Source organism: Bactrocera neohumeralis, chromosome 6 (genome assembly GCF_024586455.1).
Source record: "Bactrocera neohumeralis isolate Rockhampton chromosome 6, APGP_CSIRO_Bneo_wtdbg2-racon-allhic-juicebox.fasta_v2, whole genome shotgun sequence".
In the NCBI taxonomy this organism is placed as follows: domain Eukaryota; kingdom Metazoa; phylum Arthropoda; class Insecta; order Diptera; family Tephritidae; genus Bactrocera; species Bactrocera neohumeralis.
Genome location: NC_065923.1, coordinates 30,254,879 through 30,276,946, shown reverse-complemented (window position 1 = coordinate 30,276,946; position 22,068 = coordinate 30,254,879). Strand labels below are relative to the sequence as shown.

At 36.2% G+C, this 22,068-nt stretch overlaps 1 protein-coding gene across 2 annotated transcripts in view; it reads right to left on the bottom strand.

Annotated features, from left to right (window-relative positions):
• LOC126761201 (proton-coupled amino acid transporter-like protein CG1139) overlaps nt 1-22,068 on the bottom strand; it is an 82,437-nt gene that overhangs the window by 43,293 nt on the left and 17,076 nt on the right. The gene's annotated exons all lie outside the window — the stretch shown is intronic.

Genomic DNA, 22,068 nt, shown 5'->3' with positions numbered 1-22,068 from the left:
AATTTAGGCCATAATTTTACTGATATTAATCTATTTTAGCACATTCCGAAATTCCCAAAGGAAAAAAATGTTATAACATATTAAGAAATGTTTACTGAAATATATTAGTTTTCCTACTTCTTATCAAGATTTCAATTTTGAACTTTCCAAGGTTTTATTGCACGGTGGTACTTTGCACATGCAATTCAATTCTCAAATTTAAAAATTTGATTTTTTGTTCTTCAGAAGAATAATAATGAATAGGACACGTCATCGTCATCATCAGATGAAAAAGCCTACCGAGAACCACAATCATCATTAATAAACAATTAACCGCAAGGCATTATTTATATGTATGTATGTTAATATTTTTACTCACAAGGTCTTTCTGTGAATTATTTTAGAATTTATTCTACCGGGTGATCCAAGTAGATGTACTTTTTTCAATAGCCCTTTTTTGACAGAACACGCATGAGTCGTGTCAAGTTGTCATCTTATTTTTGTTCAGTATTGTTTGGCTTTTCATCATGGAAAGACTTACACCTAAACAACGTTCAACTTTATTACAAAAATTCACGTTCTGTAAAGAGTGGGTTTCGCGTGCTTCGCTCAGCTTATGGTCAAGATAAACGGCCTATTGAGCGTACTATTCGCAACACCATCACCCATCTTGAAATCCATCATTCAGTATGGGGTAATATTCTACCGAATAGAACACGTCCAGCATGCAGTGAAGAAAATAAAGCATTATCGTCATGGATTTATTGAGCGAACCCTTCGGTGAGCAGATAATTTCACGTTTTGGGCCGGTCGATTGGTCACCAAGATCGTGTGATATCACACCGTTAGACTTTTTCCTGTGAGGATGTGTAGAAGTCTAAAGTTTATGCGAACATTTCCGTTTCGATTCAGGTCTTGTAGGGAAACATCACACGTGTCATTCGCCAGTTACCAGTCGAAAGTCTCGAACGATTCATCGAAAATTGGACTCAACGCATAAAATTAACAGAGACCGAATTAACATCTACGATTTTTTGCTGAAACGAAATGAAATTGAACCATTTCTGAAGCCAATGGTAACAGGAGACGAAAAGTTGATCAAATACGACAGTAATGTGCGAAAGAGATCATGGTCTAAGCGTGGTAAAGCTCAACAAAAGGTCACAAAGCCACTAAATGTTATGTTGGGTGTTTGGTGAGATTGAAAAAGATTCATCCACTATGTGCTGTTCCAGCCTGGTCGAAAGATTGTGTCTACATTTTACTGTCAACAACTGATGAGATTGAAGCAAGCAATCGAAAAAAAACGGCCAGAACTGATCAACAGAAAGGGCTTCGTCTTCCATCAGGACAACGCTAGACCACACACATCTTTGATGACTCGGCAAAAACTGGGACAGCTTGGCTGGGAAGACCATAGCCCTGACCTTGCACCATCGGACTGCCATTTGTTTCGGTCAATGCAGAGCTCCCTTAATGAAGTAAAGTTGGCTTCAAGAGCAGCCTGTGAAAATTACTTGTCACAGTTTTTCGCCGAGAAACCAGAAAAGTTTTACACCGATGGCATAATGTCTCTAGCAGAAAAATGGCAAAACATGGTCGACAAAATGGTACATATTTGGTTCATTAAATTTCATTATAAATACAAAAAAATTAGTTGAAGTTTTATTAGAAATACGAAAAGACTTTTTCGACTACCCTATATATATTGGTGCTTATATGCATACTTACATATACTATATGTGTATACAGAGAACATGCTGGAAGAGGAATTTTTAGGACAAAACACTTATAGCAGAACAACAACATTACAAATACTAGGTTTGAAGGCTAACTTGAACAACACAAACCTTTTAATTGTATAAAAAAATATCCTTTGTCTTTTAAATATTTTTTCTTCAATTTTTTTCGAACAATAAATACGTTTGGAAGTAAGTAAGTATGTACATATAAACCGGTACATCCAGTTACTTGAAAACACAGACAAAGGATGTGCTGATGTTAAGGACGGCAAGGCAAGTGAGCAACCAAAATAGTTAAGATTTCTTAAAAAATATTAAAGAGAAGTTACCGTGTTTTGTGGATATGTATGTAAGTATATATACACATGTATTTATACTTATATGTATGTATCCATAAGTATATAATGGTACGTGAAAGTAATTAAAAATTTAGGTAATATTACTTTAGCACCCACCAATTACAAACAACCATTAAAATTATTATTTTAAAATAATTTTTATTTCATCATATTACGTTTTTGTGCACTAAATTGCTTTAATTAAATTTTACTACTTAAAATAAAGTCATAATAATAATAATAATAATAACTGTAATGATGATATACTACTTTTATAGGAGCACAATGCCTACCTGTTACCTACCTGCTTGTTATCGGAATGAATAACAGGCAATATCTTATCAATAAAAAATAGCGGTACTTAATTTGGATATATGTATATGTATGTATGTACATATATATGTGCAAAAATACAAACATACATGCATACATACATACATAGTATATACTAAGTCATGTGCATAAACATACATATATACCAATATATACATACGTACATACATGTATGTACATATGAATCTATTAAGAAGAAAAATAGATAGTAAATTATAGAATTGTCATATAAAACTTCTTAAGAATTCTATTACATAGATAGGTTTGCATACATACATATGTAGATATGTATGTATATAGATATACATTACATATAGAATAGAATAGATATACCTACATTATGTAAGTATTGTAAATACAAGGCTTGTAAAGTCTTGTTCGACTCCAGTCAATAAATGATCGTAAATACGTCAAAGGGCAGCTGACTTGCAAAATATTTGCAACCTATTGTACTTATATTTACTGGCATTCTAACTTAATTAGTAACTTTGCTAATATGCGACACATACTCATAGCGTAGGGATTACAGACCTGCACATTGCTAGTATTAAGTGATTTGTGTTTCAGATATGAATAACAGACAGCTACTTACTTTTGGAGACTTTTGTGTAAACTGAATATATCAATAATGACTAAGACTGGTGTCTAATTTTTAAATAGAAAGAACACTGTAGGAAAAATAAATATGTATGATGAATGAAAGGTTTGGCGTATATTTTAAGGGGGGTGAATTGTACGAAATCAAAAACAAATCGATAGATCTCTGCATGTTCTGTATAAAGTTCTACATACGATAACCTACCAGTTTTTTGGTGAGATAAAAATCAAGTTTGGAACAAAATTTTGGTATAAAATTACAATTTTTCTTAAAAAAATCCCGCAATTTTGTCCATTTTTGATTTTTACCGACCGCATATCATTGTCAGACGAATTTTTGGTCAGGTTACATACTCGGAGAAGGCCTTAATTCCCTTTTTCTTGCCTATGAGATGCGTTCAGATGTTTTACGATCTTTTATCGAACGCAGTAGCTACCATAATTCCCTCGAAATCGTAGAAACAATCATAATTTCCTGGTAATTCCTTTAAATATTCTTTCAATTACATACTACCGACAACACTGCAGGCGTATAAGGGGAAAAAGTCTTCTTTATTGGCGTAGACACCGCTTACGCGATTATAGCCGAACTGGAGTCAGATCCGAAAAATAAGGTTGAACTGTAAGCTCTTTTTATGCAATTATGACATGGTTTCATGATCCCGTGAATCGTTCAAACCTGAGTTTTCGCGGCAGTCCCTTTGCGCAGATCTTTTTCTCAACCAAACTTTCATGAACAATATGTCTAAAACGTTCCTTGATAAATCCAAAGTCATCTCGATCAAGGTATTCAAGATCATAAAAAAATAGTTTTTTGATATTTTCAAGCGTAACTGGATTGGATTTCCACAGCGTATAACATCTTAGGTACAAGTTCTGAAAGTCATCAAGCTATTTCTTGGTATCAGGCGCATTTTTCACCAAAAAGTGGTGTTTTATTGAACACAAAACTAAGTTTTACAAATTTTTTCGAACTAAAATTGTAAAATTATTCCATTTTAAGCATTTCGAAAGCGCTTCAAATCTCATCAAACTCATCAAGAGCGTAATTATGCTCATAATTTCGTACAGGGTATATGTGTAAACATGTACTCCTAATTTAATGCTTGAATACACAAAATCATACACATATACGTTAATTGCTTAAATGGAATGGAAGACAAATACAAAAAATGAAGTACAAAACTCTCATTCACAAAATTTTCCACTACTTCATTGGTATGTGTAATCGGCGACCGACCCATCGAAGGAATTGTGATTTCTTTTCTTAGCATATTTGTTGTTATATAAATATCAGCGCATTTGAGTAGGAAATAGAAATCCGAACATACATCACGTGATGAAGAAGAGGGTAGCGCTCTCAGAGAAGAGCTGAAAAATATGCAACGCTTTAGAGATTTTTTAAAGAAATAGTGCGTAGCGTTGAAGTATCAGATTCCCCTTATTGTAAGGAAGCTTTGAAGTTTATTTATTGTTGACGTCATACTGTCTAAACTTTAGGAGAGTTAGGATGAAAAATTGGCACCACAGAAATGTGCAAATCGTACGACTTTCATAAATAATCGCCGGGATATAGTTTGTTCGATTCGCTGGAAAGTAAAGCTATTGCTTAAGAACGCTATGATTTTCAAAATATTTGGGCGCTACTCTCTTATAAAAGACAGTAATGAAAATCCTACCACAAAGAAGGTGTTGAATCGATCTAAGAGTAAATGTAGATAACTCATTAAAGTGACATAATTTTCTAGTCTGTAAAAATAGCTGTTGTCACAAAACCCTGATACTCACTGCTTATCCTTGATAGAAAGCTTTCGTCGAAGCGAAATATCGGTTGCTTATATTGCTGTAGAGCAGCTATAACGAAAAGGTGGGGAAGACTTTCTCTGCTCACATACAGATGAGATATACATATGTGAGTAGAGAAAAGTCGCTAAGAAAAAAGTTTTTGTTGAGGGAGTTTTCTGGAAGGAACTCTCCGTCAATGTTAACTTTAAGCTAAGCAGTAGTGACTCCTATTAGAGTGGCGGTAGACGTACTGCTACGAAGTGAAGCCTCTTTCAGGAAGCTGTGCATTTACTTCAACAGCAGAGAGGCAACACTAGCGTGAAGATTGCTGTTTGTACTCACTAGAAACAGCATAACGCTACTTCATCGCATCATCAGACTTATTTGGGTCTCTGCTCAAAGCGGAATGGCTGGCAACTGCAAAGGCGGCGAGCTAATCAGAGCTCACATGAGATTGGAACAGAGTTGGACCTCCATTGGCATCTTGCGTTCTAGCACTGGATCAATAAACTCGTGTGCGCTTAGTCGACTGCTCTTGCGCGATTGCGAGGTTCCTTTTCCTTAGTGTAGAATATATGAGATCTACTGAACTACTTGCTCTTAGCAAAGTTCCTTTTTTTAATGAAGTTTTACTGGGCATTGTCCAATAGGCATTCATACGGTAAGGTTAAAAACTTGTCGAATATTAGTTGTCAAAGTTGTATGGAAGAAAGTGAGGTGGGAACATTTGTACACTTTTCACTGTTCAACCTTTGCAAGACTGAGACTAAAAAAGTCGTAGTTAGTTAGTCTTATCTTTGGCCTACTGAAACTCTCATTAGCCGTCTCAGTATATTTGGCAAATACGCTTAAAGCTCTTTGTTGATTTGTAAAGTTCTTAAGATCTATTAAATTTTGTGTGCGAAATCAAATTTTTGCTGCCGAAAAGTTCTGAATGTCGGAAAAGGCCTTCGGTAATAATTGTTTGGCCGCATGCAAGTGTTGTTGATTGGTAAAAATTATTCAAATAGAAGAGAGAGAGAGTGAGAACACCTTGACGACGAACCACGCTCAGGACGGTCATCAACATCAACTGATGATCAACACGTCAATAAAATTGAGAAATTGCTGCTTGAGAATCGAAGAGGAACAGGCAAAGATCTTACTGGCATTGTGGGAATATCGGACGGAACAGTGAAAACCATTTTGAAAGATAATGTGGGCCTAAAAAAAGTGAAAGCACGATTGGTTGCAAAATCACTAATTTTTTCGAAAAATAGCCTCGCGTAAAATGCTATGAAACAATGATTTCCGACTTCCAGGATGTAATGAAACATATTATTACTGACAGTGAGTCTTGGATATATGCTTAGGACCCAGAAACGGACAATCAATCGGCCGAACATCGTGGCAAAGGTGAGCCGAAGCCGAAAAAACAAGTCAAAACAGGTCAAAATTAAAGTTTATGTTGACTGTCTTCTTCGAGTATCAAGGTGTGGTGTACTCCGAATTCCTTCCGACCGGACAAACTGTCAACAATGAATACTATTTGAGTGTTATGCGTCGTTTGCAAGAAGATGTTCGTAAAAAAAGGCTAAAATTATGAGCCGACAACGCTTGGTTCTTTATTCTAAAACTATTTTTATTACAAAATTATGCCAATAACTTAAAAAACAATTAAAATAGTACTAGAAATATTTCCGAGTACTTAAAATATTTATTTACAACAACGCTCGTAACAAAAACCACAACGGATATGGTAAAAATGCGACTAATTTTATCAGACAAAAAACATGACTATGACTGGAAAGTATTTCTATTTGTATTAGAGAATATCTGAACACATGCTATCGAGTGCAAAATAATTAGTACGTGAAAATACGGCATTATTTACAGAAATACCAACACCTCCGTAGCACATTCCAGCACGTGATAAATTTGCTTAATAACTGATCAATGACAAAATATATTTCGAAGTTCCGAAAAAGTCACTAAAACGTATTTTATGTCGGTATGTCTATATGTTTAAATAGCAGAGCGAGCAGAGTTATATAAATAAAATTTTCGTTAACTTTCAATTGCACATGTCAAGCACTGACATTTCGCATTTCTCTCAATTCGCGCAATCATCATGCCGTTATGACACCATAAAGATGAGTATACATTCATACATACATATGTATGTATGTACATACTTATGTATGTCTGCATGACGCTGTGACTTGTTAACTTTTTAAAAAAATGCTGCGTTGATGACGAGATGGCGTTTTTAAATATTCTAAATTTATTGCTTGATTACTATAAATTGATCAACATCATCATCGGCAGGAAATACGAACCCACAAGCATACCTACGAGCCAATTACGTGCATATGTATGTATGTATGTATGGTGGCAGTGTAGCAGATGAACTCCGTCCGGAATGCGTATGACGCGTGTGCGAATGTCGCGCGAAAAGAGTAAACGAGCTGTTCGTATGAAAAAGCCGAGAGAACACCCATCGGTCATTGGGTAATTTCCAGCGCGCCAAACTGCCAATTTTGATGCGCAAAATAAATATTTTGCTACTTCGCTGTTGTCATTGTTGTTGCTGCTGACGAAGTCTAAATCAATTTATGCATCGTTTGCAATTTCTTTTCATTTTTTGCATGCTTTTTTAATGCTTTTTAATTAATGTGCGCCGTAATTTGAACTACAGAAGTTGGAACAAAAACTGTAATAGAGTTGCCAAGTTGTTTTGGGCGGGGAAGAATTTTCGATAATGGAAATAGATTATTTGCGAATTATTGTAAAGTCGAGGCGGCGAGTCGTAGCCTAGTTCTATTTGATCTTGAGTTTTTACTCGGAGCCTTTTCCCGAAACCAACGATTGGATGTTGGATATTCTTGCCTGAAAAAAAAATATTTTTTCATATAACCCATTTTGACAATCCTAACACACCAACTCCCCAAATTTATTAGTCGCGCTTAGCAATATTCTTCTTCTTTATTGGCGGAGACACCGCTTACGCGTTATTAAGTCGTTCTTCCTTTTTATCGCTGTTTGGCGCCAATTGGAGATTCCAAGTGTAGCCAGGGTCTTCTTTACCTGGTCTTTCCAACGGAGTGAACGTATTCCTCTTCATATGGTTCCCCAGTGGGTACTGCGTCGAATACTCTCGGAGTCGCTGTCTCTAAATTCGCTGAACTATGCCAATGTCGTCGTATACTTATATCCATCGACTGCGATATTCGCCGTTGCCAATACCCAAAGGAGCATAAATCTTCCTCAGAACGTTTCTCTCGAAAACTCGTAACGTCGACTTATCAGATGATATCATCGTCCTTACCTCTGCACCATATATAAAGACGGAGATGATGAGTGACTTGTAGAATTGGGCTTTGTTCCTAGAGAGAGGACTTTACTTTTCAATCGCCTACTCAGTCCGTGTTACTAAGAATTATTCTGCGTTGAGTTTCGAGGCTGACGTTGTTATTGGTGTTAATGGTGGTTCCAAGATAGGCGAAATTATCTACGCCTAGTTAGTTTTTTGATGACAGGAGATATTTCGTCTTGCCTTCGTTCACTACCAACTCTTTCGAGAGAGCACAGCAAATAGTTACTTGTGACTTCGAAACCCAAATATTTTAACTGAAAAATACGGCAAACGCTTCGATAAAAAAACCATCCCTTTCAGGCGCTCAGTGGAATCTCAAAACTTATAAGATATTCCCCAGAAAGTCCGCTTGGTGTTTAATAGAATTCTATGTGTCAAATATAGATACATACATACATACATATATGTATATTATAAGTTAGGTTAGTCTGGTAGGCTCGTGAGCTACGCATAGACCAGTTTTGGTCATGAGAGATGCCAATCGGATTACCGTTACGTAGTTCAGATCATACTTCAGGATGTAATATCGGTCCGTTATTTTACTCTTAGTTTTGTAAGAAAAACCGCACAGTGAAATCCAAAGTGCTTAGATGCTGTAAGGGATGATCCTTCTTCTTCGATGGCTATAGTTCAAAATTGATTTAAATAAATAGATATTAGACATCGGTAAATAAATAATAGGAAGAAAATGTCCTTACACCTTTAGTGCAGTAAAACTAATGAATAAGAAGGATATGGTAGCGTCGCTAGACCTTACTTCTGGATAATGCAATCAGATACCAACTTCAGACCAATAAAAAGTAAGGAAGGGCTAAGTTGGAGCATAACCGAACATTTCATACTCTTGAAACTTGTGCAACTAGTTTAAATTTTCATCCGATTTTATTCATACTAAGCACAAAGACTCACCGCTATTAAGAAAACATGCTCCATCAAAGAAATTTAGTATTGTGTTATATGGTAATAGACCGATTTCGCTCATTTTCAGATATGTAATTTCACCTAAAAGAGGACGGTGCTACGCCCACCCCCGGCTCCTTTCGTCACATACCATCTCGGGGGTAAAATTGTATGCCTCTGGCGTATTTAGGTATTGACTTATCGCGCTTTTAGTAGTTTGTAACAGTACTGTTATGTGGGAGTAGGCACGGTTATTGTCCATTTTTACACTGTCGACGAGAGTTCCTATGATATATGGTGGTTGTGGGTTTAGTGGTTTAGGAGATAGGTATATTAAACTTTTTTCCACTTTTTCCCACTTTTTCAAAATTTTTAGTTCACAGGTTCCCCTTGCCACTGCGATTTTCTGTACCAAATTAAAGTTCTTTATCTTGTTTGATGTGTTAGTTATGGCGCTTTATTTAGGTTTTCGGTTAATGGCGCTTTGTGTGGCAGTGTTCGATTACGCCCATCTACGAACTTGTCTTCACTTTTTCTGCAAGGAACACATATATCTAATTTCATTACGATTTCAACTCGTCTCATCATCCGCATCATTTATTTATAAAGGGTGGCGTCAAAGTCAGAAGATGATCAGAAGATGCTATAAATTTTGCAATTGACCTTTAATGTCAGTTCTGTTTTGACATTTGTGTAGTAAACACATGCGAAATATACGTAAATAAACAATGGTACGCTACACTGCGTGCCACAACCGATATGCTGAAGGATGCATTTCCCGGGCACCTAATCTCCCGTTTTGGCGATTTGCACTGGCCAGCAAGATCGCCTGATTTGACCGCTCCAGACTTCTTTTTGTGGGGCTTTTTGAAGTCGCGGGCTTATGTCAACAAGCCTCAGACTCTTGCAGCTCTTAAAGACAATATCCGTCAAGAATGTGAGGACCTATCGCCGGAAGTTCTGGCCAAAGTGATGGAAAATACCATAAAAAGGGCTCAAATGACAGTCAACTGTGGCGGTGGCCATTTACATGATATCATATTCTCGACTTGATGTAAAAAAATTTAAAAGACCAAATAAAAATAATCCACAAGCAGAATCAAAGTTTTTCATTTTTTAAAAAAGTTTTTCATTTTCCAAAAAACATCGGAAGGTAATTTTTGCGCCACCTGTTACATTGTGACATTTATTTATACTGGGACAAGGTCCCGGAAATTTTAAATAAAACGCAAAATATTTAATTATTCAACAATCCTTCTTTTATCGCCTTCAAAGTAATCTTCACCAGAAATACGAGTAATACACTTATGTCAAGGATTTTTCCAATCCTCAAAACACGTTTCATAAACACTTTTTGGGGGTGGCCATCAGCTCCTTCAGCGAATTTCATTTTATCTCTTCGATCGACTGAAAACGGGTTTCTTTCTACTGTGAAAATTTTTATTTTCATAACAAGGTACATATACCAGGTCATAGCTGTATTAGCCATCTACATCTATAACACACTTTCGAGACAGAAATAATATTTCGGACCTCACTAACCATACTCTGACAACATATACATAAGTATGTACATATTTCCATACTTACATACATATGTATATGTACAGAAAACCGAGCTTTTCATAAGTATGTTTCATATTATAAGTACACAGATGTACCGATGTATAATATCATATACTATATGTTTATATGACTGCATAATTTCTCTCGAAAAAGCATCTGGTAATAAAACTTAAATAAAACTTAAACCAGTAAGGAAGGGCTAAGTTCGGGTGTCACCGAACATTTTATACTCTCGCATGATAAAGTGATAATCGAGATTTCATTGTCCGTCATTTACATATTTTTCAAATATCGTATTTGTGTAAAGTTTTATTCCGCTATCATCATTGGTTCCTAATATACTCGTATATATTATACAGAGAAGGCATCAGATGGAATTCAAAATAGCGTTATATTGGAAGAAGGCGTGGTTGTAAACCGATTTCATGTCATCAGGGTGTTAAGAAAATATTATATACCGAATTTCATTGAAATCAGTAGTTCCTGAGATATGGTTTTTGGTCCATAAGTGGGCGACCCATTTTCAATTTTTAAAAAAAGCCTGGGTGCAGCTTCCTTCTGCCATTTCTTCCGTAAAATTTAGTGTTTCTGACGTTTTTTGTTTGTCGGTTAACGCACTTTTAGTGATTTTCAACTTAACCTTTGTATGGGAGGTGGGCGTGGTTATTATCCGATTTCTTCCATTTTTGAACTGTATATGGAAATGCCTGAAGGAAACGACTCTATAGAGTTTGGTTGACATATGTAGCTATAGTAGTTTCCGAGATATGTACAAAAAACTTAGTAGGGGCGGGGCCACGCCTACTTTTCCAAAAAAATTACGTCCAAATAAGCCCCTCCCTAATGCGATCTATTGTGCCAAATTTCACTTTAATATCTTTATTTATGGCTTAGTTATAACACTTTATAGGTTTTCGGTTTCCGCCATTTTGTGGGCGTGGCAGTGGGCCGATTTTGCCCATCTTCGAACTTAACCTTCTTATGGAGCCAAGAAATACGTGTACCAAGTTTCATCATGATATCTCAATTTTTGTTCAAGTTACAGCTTGCACGGACGGACAGACGGACGGACGGACAAACAGACATCCGGATTTCAACTCTACGCGTCACCCTGATCACTTTGGTATATATAACCCTATATCTGACTCTTTTAGTTTAGGACTTACAAACAACCGTTATGTGAACAAAACTATAAAACTCTCCTTAGCAACTTTGTTGCGAGAGTATAAAAACGTTTATATAGTATATCATTTCGTCATAAAAAATTATACGAGAATGCAGTTCATACAAATAATACGACTTTCAGAGTATGTAGTATACATACAAGTATGTACTAATCTGTATTTAAAGGGAATTTCCCAAGCTCGTGGGCTTTATCAATTAATAAGAATAACACCCGCGTGCATAAAACTTGAATGAATTTACTATGAATGCTTCCCTATTAATGATTAATTCATTTCAACTAATTATTTATGAATATATGTATTTTTATAAAATATGTATATTATATTTGTATAAATACATACTATGTATATAATATTTTTCCACTATACACAAGTTACAGTACCTCAAAATGGTGATAATCTACGTCATTAGCTTCGAAGCGCGATCTAAAAACTCTCTTTCGAATGAACCGCAAATACAAATACGCAGCCATCACTCGTAATCAGTGCCGTAACGGTGCATTTTTCTTTAGCAAAGTGACTAATTCTTGAAGCGGCACATATAACCATCATTCATAGATTTCTGTGTACCGTCAAATCGTTTACATTCAGTTCATAATTGCCAAGAGCACAGGTTCAATGTCAATAGCATAGTATTTTTATGGAGTAAAAGGCGTTCGCTTGCAGTTTGTTGTTGTTTTTTGATTCACGAACATTACATAAATACATTACACATCAAAATACATACACAGCAATTTCTATGCTATGTTTATTAGACGCATTTACACACGCGTTTGTAATGATGTTCTGAATGATTTATAGCGAGAGTGCTTGATTAAAACTAGAATTGTTTAGATTTTCTGTGAATTTAAATTAATTCAGCGAAAGGTACATACATATGTATGTATCTGTACATATGTTTGTATGAGTGAGAATATTGACAAGGTTTGAGTGAAAGCGAAGAACACTCACTTTATACTGAAGGATAGTTCGCGCAATAAGTTATTGAGTACGTCCAAATATGCGGCAAATATGCTGGATCTCTTGGCTTTTCGCTCAGCGATGGATATAAGGTCCAGAAAGCGATAAATATCGTGTGAGAAGTGATTTAGCCAGATTGGTTTATGATATTCAGTGAGATTCTAGCATCCTTGAACAGCATTCAAACGATCTTCAACTGACTTAATACAGCCACGTTAAGGGCTTATATACACTTGGAAGTCAGAGAAAACACGTGTTTTGGTGAATTATTTTTTAAGCGGCATTTTATTTAATAATAGTTAATGGAGACGTTCTCTTAATAGAGCTTTTACTGTATTAGCAAAAATATTATACATTCGATCATTACTTCACAAGTATATCTGAGAAGGCCATGTGAATTTATTTATCGGCATAGCCGTTTCAGAAAAAATTCTTCGCCGACTCTGAAAACAGCCATTAGAGTTAAGGAATTCGCTGTTGGGACTTTCCTTGATATTGAAAGCTTCCAATAACGTCCCGGCGGAAGCAGTCGTAACTGCTCTGGATGGTCTTGAGGTTGAATCAAAGAGGTATTTGAGCCTCACTTTCAGTCTTCTTTGCGACAGAGTGATTGAAACGGAATGGAGCAACGAACGTGCTCGACGAAATGTGAGTAGTGGAACCCCACAAGGTAGAGTTCTCTCTTCACTTGTATGGATCTTGGTCATTAACGACCGACTTAAAACACTTGCGAATCGTGGCTGCCAAGTGATTTCTTATGTAGGCGATGTAGCACTTATGGTCAAAGGAAAGTTCGTGAGTACCGTGTGCGAGTTGAGGCAAGCGTAACGAATTGGGCAGTCGGAAAGTGGGGTCGCTATCAACCCCAATAAAATCGAAATGGTTTTATTTACTAAAAGATACAAGATCCCGGGGGCACTGCTGCCGCAAATGGAAGACATCCGTCTGCAACCGGCGGATGCAGTGAAATATCTAGAGCTCATCCTGGATAGGAAGCTTTTATGGAAGACGAATATCGAAGAGAGAGCAAAAAAGCCATCAATCGCATTATACTGTTGTAGAGGAGCTCTGGCTCTACGACGCCATAATTTTTATGTGGAGGAGGCTTCTGGAAAAGACCACACTAGCAAAGAAATTCGAGAGCGTTCAACGAGCCGCACTCATCAGCATTTGTGATGCACTAAGGTCCAATCCAACCACGGACGTCATCTAGCACATAGTGTCTGTAGACATCGTCAGAAGGTGTATGGCTGTGAAAATTGCTATCAGACTCAGAGAATCTGGGTTCCTAAAAGAACACGTGTCTGAACACTCGAGAACCCTCATACACTTTGACTTCATACCGGATTAATAGGATCATAGAGTCACTAAACCGAGCTCTGGCGACTCTTTCTCTGCCCATATACTGGCGAGGCAGTTGTGGGTTGAAAGAAGCCGTTAGAGGAGAGGGACAGTCAAGCTGTATGGAAGAAGATGAGGTAGAAACAACTCAACACTTCCTTCTTGACTGTCCTGCGTTTGGAAGGCCATAACTTAAACACTTGGGAGCGCTTACCTTTAGACATCCCACCAACTGGCGGAAATGGAGATTAAACGTCTGTGCAAATTTTTATTAGCTGCTAAGCGTTTTTCTAATTTATAAGTTCAAGCACAGAAGGTATCTTTACTTTATTTCTCCTCAATTATCTTTCCATCCAATATTACGGTCCATTTAGAATTCCAAATGATCTCTCAACCTGAAATCCAATGGATTTACATACATACATATGTACATTATGTATATGAGCTGATGGATTTTACATGTATTTTTATGTAAATTTCAATACCAACTCTAGATACACTATGGGATCCCAAAACCAACTAGACTAGAAAAATCCTTAGGCCACTGGCCCCAAATAATACGAATGTGCAAGATTATTCATCGACATATGATGATATGATATGTAGATACATATGATGATACTCTTCAGTGATCAATTTTCTTCCATCAAAAACACTTATTTAAGTCTGGTGAAAAGTCTCAGTTTATGACCCTTTGGAGCAAATTTTGAAAAAAAAATTCAGACTGAAAATGTCAATCAATTTTTCTCTGCGATGCAATATGTATATTGTATATTTTATTAAACAATTTGCTAATTTTTCATCTCCGCATAGATATGTGCACAAAGAACACCTAAAATACATATGGTTCAGGTGGCGCCGGAAGTTGTAAAACTAGATCATAAAACCACAATATCACATTCAAGTTGATAAAATTGGTACATTTCCCCTTTCTCATACTTCCACTTCCTAATCAGATGTAAGCAAAAGTTTGAATGAAATTCACCACACTACCCAATATAGGTAAATATGTATTCAGCAACTCACGCGCCTAAAAGTATGCAACGATTTTTAATTGCATCGTAACTGTACGAAACAAAACCACATTTCTTATTTCTTTACCACAAATTGGCTAATATGCAAGAACATTCTTATATATTTATTTTATATATCTGAATAACGATATATTAAAGTACAAAGATACATATATATATATATATATATATATATATATATATATAAATTATGCCCTGATGGAATTTACTATGAGAACAAAAAAGACACATTAGCGATGGGCATTAGACACATGAAAAGAGAATCGACACACACCACCTCTTCGTCGATTTCAAAAGGGTGCTTAATATCTCCGCAAGACTAATACGGCTGTGTAAACTGACGTTGAGCAATACCAAAAGCTCCGTCGGGATTGGGAAGAACATCTCTTCAATCTGCTCTTGGAGAAAATAGTTCGAGCTGCAGAACTAAATAGAGAAGGTACCATCTTCTATAAGAGTATACAACTGCTGGCGTACGCCGATAACATCGATATATTTGGCCTTAACAACCGCGCCGTTAGTTCTGTGGAAGGAAGCGAAGAAAATAGGTCTGGTAGTGAACGAAATATTTCCTATCATCAAACAAACAGTCTTCGCACTCGCGACTTGGCTCCCATATCACTGTTGACATTCATAATTCGAAGTCGTAGATAACTTCGCCTATCTAGGAACCAGTACTAACAGCAACAATAATATCAGCTCGAAATCCAACGCAGAATAACTCTTGCGAAAAAGTGCTACTTCGGACTGAGTAGGCAATTGAGAAAAAAAGTCCTCTCTAGACGAACAAAAACAAAACTCTATAAGTCACTCCTTATTCCCGACCTGCAATATGGTGCAGAGGCATGGACGATGTCAACAACTGATGAGTCGACGTTGCGAGTTTTCAAGAGAAAGGTTCTGCGGAAGATTAAGGATGAAAGTCTTCCTCCGTTGGAAAGACCTAGTGAAGAAGGAACTGGCTATTCTTGGAATCTCCAATTAGCGCCAAACCGCAATAAGGAAGAGCGACTGGCGCGCTGTTGCAAACTCGGCTATAAACACGTTAACAGTGTCTACGCCAATAAAGAAGAAGAAGAAGAAATTCATTCTCAGAACCTTTTGCCGCCAAATTTCTATGGGAAACCACAAACCGCAAAGCTCGAATTGCAGAAGAGGAGAAAATAGCAAACAAAGTAGATTGATTCCGATTTGAACTTGTACCGCATACGTCACAGACACGCTAGGGAATTACCTCACCACAATAACAGCCATAAAATCGAACGTGAAATGATTTTTAAATAATTCACGCTAAACGATTAATGCAAAAAAAATAAATGCAAACATAAATAAAAATACATTAACTTACTACGAACTCATTGAAATTCATAACTACACACAGTTGCACGCATACATACATATGTACGTATGACCGCTTTCAATAATTTATAGATAATCGCACATGCGCATGCGCAAGGATACACTTACAATGCTTAAACATTTCGTTAGTGATATCATTTCATTTGGCGGTTAAAGGGTATTTTTCCAGTTGCTCCGTCGAAAAAGTAGTAAAAAAACTTACAATAAAAACAAAAAACATATAACAGTGGCAAATAAAAATACGGAACGTGAGTAATTGCTGGAATTGGCAAGACTTTCACGTATGAATTTTTATTATTTTTCTTCCATTAATTTAAATTCAGCGCACAGCACGCCCAAAATCGTGTTAATCCCCGCCTACTTGTCTGGCGACACATACTTTCCGACATGTCTGTATATTTTCCATTATTTATGCGTGACATTTGCATTGATTCAAATAAATATATGTATGAGTGTGTGTCTCAACTTGTTTGAGTGGGAGTTTCAAGTGCAACCAGCGACGTCAGCGCCCACCCAGCTTCCGTCCACCACCCACCCCCGCACTGGCACTTACAAATGCCTGCGCTTTAAATAGTCGCACATAGAATTCTACAACGAATATAGCACAATTGTTGTTGTTGTGCTTAGAAGAAAAGCAGGGATATGCAACATTTAGTCGCAGCACGCTGTGCGCATTTAGACATCAATTGCAGTACGTGCTTAAGTGGCTTCGTGAAAGTACGAGTTATGTGGGCGTTACATTGTTATTAAGTCGTCAAGGTCGAGAGAAATGCATACAATGTCACAGTTGCGGGACGGAAGATATGGAAAGAAATGTGACATTAGAAATTAGAAAAAACTACAAATTTCTTTCAATGGACTTATAAGGTCACAAGCGGTTTGAGATGTTGCAAATGTGGCGCGTTTATTTTTAGTCCACAATTTAGCTGTAAATTAGCGAAAATTACTTAGGAATGCAAATAATTATTGTAGAACAGATAAGTAAATTGGTAGGAATTAAGCATACCTTACTACTTTAATAAATGAATGTGATAAATATGGCAGCAACAAGACAAAAAACAGGTAAATTTACGGAACTGCGAAGATGCTTACCAATCATACCGTTCATTTTAAAGCTTTAATTAGCCAATTAACTCAAAACTCAAAAAGATTGGATCGGTCTGATTCGTTTATTTCGTCATCTCAACGAATAACACAACAACTGTTAAAATATAGAAAAATATCGCTTAAGGAATCGGGCCCGTCTTGGATTAGCAAAAAATCGACTTGGTAATCGGAGACGATCGCACTTGTTTTTATTGTTTTTTCTTTAAAAAAGTAGGGAACCTTGAAATATGCACTTTTCCAGCAAGTTCTTTGAAGTTTAAAACCATTTCTTTAGACTGCAGGAAATGTCTAGAGCAAGGCAGAAGAGAAACAATGAAGCATCACTTGTGCACTTGACCTGCATTGGCAAAACTACACTTTGTGCAACTGGGGTCTCCACGGTATGATACACTGGAGAAGGTATCCATAGTGAAGCCGCAGTGTCTGTTCAAATTCGCGTCAAGCGCAGGCATCCTAAAGGTTGACTACTCTTCTTGGACTTGGTAACTGAACTTCATCTTGAACCGCAAAGGACTAGAACTGGTCTACCAGCTAAACATAACCTTTATTTTCACTCAAACAACAGAAGTTGCTAGAATATTGACCCAGTTGTCGCCATTTTGTATCAAAATAACAAGATTTTTTTCTTTTACACTTAAATTCTTTTTAGTAAAGCCTCCAAGACCGAAGTTATATTGCTTGTTCCTTCTTCTTCTTTATTGGCGTAGACACCGCTTACGCGATTATAGCCGAGTTACACGAGTTTTTCCTTACTCCCAGATTAAATTTTGAAGATTACGCCATTTTTGAGGACTCTGGTGTTGACTAATACTTTAAAAACAATAATCTAAGGAAATATCCGCGTACTTAAGAAATATTCGATTCGAGCTGGACCCGGCCTGATAAATAAGTAGGTGGCGCCACTAAAATTAAATCGATATTATTTTTAGTTATAAAAGATAGAGGGAAGTATTTTATATGTAAAAAATGTGTAGAAAGTTTGAAATGAATCGGTCAAGCAGTTCTGAAATGACAGTGAACATGGACTTTGAAAAAGTAGTTTTGAGAAAAACGCGTCTAAAATTTACAAACTAAAAAAGTGACAAAAAAATACCCTAAATTGTCAAGAGCATGCTCAATAATGTACAAAAGGTCGGAACAAAATTACTCAATCCATATTTATCAAATAAATTCGCAAAAAAAAGTAATTTTTTACCATGAAAACCTTAAACCCGAAACCCCCTTCCTTTGTACAATGTATGCATTTATATTCGTTTTAGGGATTTCAACTGACTAGAATCTTCTAAAATCAACTCAAGGAATCCTATTTCGTCGGCACGAATGCGAGAGCTTTCAAGCTTAATGGAATAAAATATGAGTTGAGTAAGCTAATGGAAATTATTCGAAACTTTTACATAAAGTGTATTCGACTACCAACACTGTCAGGAGGGAAGATTTGAGTCTGATTTCCGCTTATATTGCTACCGATATGCAGTATATTTTTGTAATCAAGTTAACCTTTCAGGAATCCACGATCAAAACGTTAGCTGAGCTGTAAATGTTATTCATACTTGTATATAATATTGTATATACACTCATATGCATTACAAAAATGTAAATGAAGCAATATAAAATTATAAGCAGAGCCCTGTTGAGCCTTTTCTGCATAATTTTACATGCTTTTTTCTCGTCCTACGTTTCAATAAATCAGTGACTCTGCATACTAACATCACTTCCACTTAATCCAAGTAACAATCAATTTGATTAATTTCATCTTTTTTACACTGACGCCTCAATTATAAATGCGGAACTGTAGAGAAGTGTCAAACATTCCAAGAAATCTCCAAAGCAGTTTGCATTTTGCATATAAAAACATTTCAACGCCAACTCAAATATGCAAAGCAATGCACAATTACTTAAGAAAAATGCTTTATTTCCATTTTGTATTTAATTTTGTATAATTCAATTTTATTTTCTTGCCATTAACTATAACTGTAAACTATTTATTATGCTGTCAATAGCATCGACTTTTTATTGCTGTTTATTACAAATGTTCTTAATGTTGTTTGAAGTTGTTTACTCACCCGCAATAGCAGACATACATTCAAACATGTTTATGAAAGTCATTGTCATGAGTCAGATTAGACATCATAAATAGCATTAAAAGTCAATAGACGCATGAAAATCCGGTTAAACTTACACTCAAACAAGTACCAAAAAATGGCAATAATAAGGAAGAAACACAAACATTTGGTCAAATTAAGAAAATAATGTAAAGAGGAAGAGCTAAACTCATTCTGTGCATACTTCAGGCAATTACTTATACCCTGCACACCAAGCAATAGCGAATGGTGAGCCTACGTTTAGTTGTAATGGTTTTCCGATTGGCTTAGACCATTCCATTCCTCGAAAGGTGGGTCTACCTAATCGAAACGGGCCTGATTTTTATCCAGCCAAAGGATCGCCAACGCAATCCGCTACCCTCTATCATGTAATACCTCATCACACCCTACTTTATCATGAACTAAACTGAACTTTTGAATTTTTCTTACTTCTTAAAAGCTGGGAGTCTTTTTGTCGAAAACCAGCCATCGTGGTATTACTAAAGAAGGTAAAGCTATACTATATGAGTAACGTATAGACGTTAGTATAGTACGAATATAGCAAATATAATAAATATAAATAATATAAGTTCATGCACCAATGGAGAAGCCGCGGAGCTAGCCATTAATGCATCTGGAGGCAACTGCAGAACCACCAAGCAGCAACCAAGGCGGTAACCTCGTATCGGAGATACGACCAGAAGTTTCACGTGAAGCAGGGCAGAAGTGAAAAGTGGCGCCACGATCAAATTACTTCACTTCTGCTGGGTGCCAAGTCACAAAGTCATCGATGACAATGAAATAGTGGACGACATTGCCAAGGTTGGTGTACAGCTGTCATCGAATAACGGTATTGGTAAATCAATACATCGTCTTTACGAAGTTCTGAACAAGAGCATGGCAAGGCAGGTTAAAGTTCGATGGAATGATCTATCAGGATGCAAAACTGTAAAGCTCATGTGCAAGCGGTAGATCCAAAAAATACAAAGTTTCTGCGAACTGTTGATAGAAGTGATTGTAGGAACATTACTGGATATTTCATTACATTAGTGGTCACATTATGGTGGCGAAATGGGGCTGATAGCTCAAGTTGAGCGCAGAAAATGTCATTGGCTTGTGCACTAGTCCTGCAGTAGCCAAACAACGCTTCAAACGCTTGGGAGCCACACGGTATGAAATCCTGGTAGCGGTGTCGATAGTAAGACCGCAGAACATATTGAAACTCATATCGAACGTCGGCATCCCTCATGAACTACATACATATGTACTTAACGGCATGGGTATGGATACTGGACTACTTATGTGTGGCACACGAGCTCATCAGACTAACTGTTTTTTAGAATGTGAAACCTTTATGAAATATGTATATACAAGTATCGTCCTATGTCTATTTTGATCATGACTGCCATACAAGTATATGAGGTGATAGTTGCCAAAAACAATTTAAAATAGAGAAAAGGGTTTCCTTGATTTACTTAAGTATATACTCGATTGACAAATTGAAAGTACCGAATTTTCATCAAAAACGAAAAAACGTAACTCAATAATGCATTAGTTCTTGGGAAAACGCTTTAAGCTGATGGAATTTTCCATTGGATAATAGCCTAAGGGTTAAAGTCAGAGAAGAAACTACGGATCAAAATTTAAATCTGGATATCTATATTATTTATACAGCATCTATCGATCTATCTATATCTTCGGGATATGAGATCAGTTAAATTTAAAATTGTGCGTTTGTTTGAACAGATAAGATGTTTCTCAAAAATCCATCGTTTTTTTTTTTTTGAATAGAGAATATCAAAGAAGAAGCTACGTTCAAAAATTGAAGCTAAATACCTATTTGATTTATGCAGCAGCTAAGAACCTACATATATACATATGTCTTCAGGATATGAGATCTATGTAAGTAGAATTCAAAAAAATAGATGAAAATTGAGGTTAATATCATTAAAAATAATTTCCGTGAATTTACTTATGTGTATTTTTATTGGCTTAATATTTTTAACGTATGTATAAGAGAGAAGGTTGATGAATAAAGCTTTCGTTTTCTTGATTGTTTTTGGTTACTTAAAAAATGTCGAGATTTATTTACAAAAAGTTCAAAAAAAAAACTTAACAAAAACCTTTTGTTGTCGTTGATATTTTTGATTTCTTTTTTTTTTTTTTTGTTTTGGTTTTTATTGGGATTTTTAATGCTTCCAATGGTATGCAATAACAACTTCCGATTCAATATTGAGCTCACAAAATATGTTTGAAGTCAGGATCATAGACCTCATTAAGTTTAATCGTTTTCGAAATGGACACCCCTAGTTTACTGCCGAATTTTTCATCAAATCGGTTAAGTGCGAAGGTAAATAAGAAGGCGGGCTTAATGAGTCGCACAATTGCCAATAAATATTGAAAAAAA